Genomic DNA, 745 nt, shown 5'->3' on the forward strand with positions numbered 1-745 from the left:
CTTCCAGCTCAATGAAACTTCAGAGGTTTGAACCTCAAACTCCCAGAAAGAAACTTGAGAACACTTTCTCAGAAGTGATGAAAACTTCCTTGAAACTGGAAGAAACAATGGAAATACAACTTGACCAGGCCAGAGCCAAGATACTTGCTGAAAACTTCAACTGGACAAAATACAGATTTGCCAACAAAAACATACTTAGAGAAGATTCCCAAGGGAAAATCTACTGTGATCCAAGCATAGGATCAAGATACTTTTTTCCATTTGAAGTCACTCACTCCAATCCAAGACTTGTCAACTCCTACAAGAGAAGGATCAGGAGAGTACTGCCAAGAACTTTGTCTTCTTCCGAATCAGAAGATATGAATATAACTTGAGAAGACATCTCTACTTTACTTTGGCTAAGATAAGGGGGCCTGTCCCTTTCAACTTTTCTTTAACTGTACTACTTTTGCTGTACACTTTTTGACTATGGGGTAAGGAGATAAGATTCCTTATCTTTCTGTCACTTCGACCGAAGATATGAGATAAGATTACATCTTATCTTCGGTATGTCAATAATGTAATTAGTAGACAGCTGTAAAGGTAGTTCTAGGTTCTTCTTCTTCCTTCTATATAAGGAGAAGCTTGTACATTTGTAAAAAAAACACGCGAAAAATACCAGCAAATATCAATGAAAAACCCTTTTCAGAAAACACTTCACTTCTAAAAACTTTCTTCTTTTCTCTGCAAACCAGATTGCTACTAA

The sequence above is a fragment of the Ipomoea triloba genome, chromosome 16, assembly GCF_003576645.1.
Source record: "Ipomoea triloba cultivar NCNSP0323 chromosome 16, ASM357664v1".
Lineage (NCBI taxonomy): Eukaryota > Viridiplantae > Streptophyta > Magnoliopsida > Solanales > Convolvulaceae > Ipomoea > Ipomoea triloba.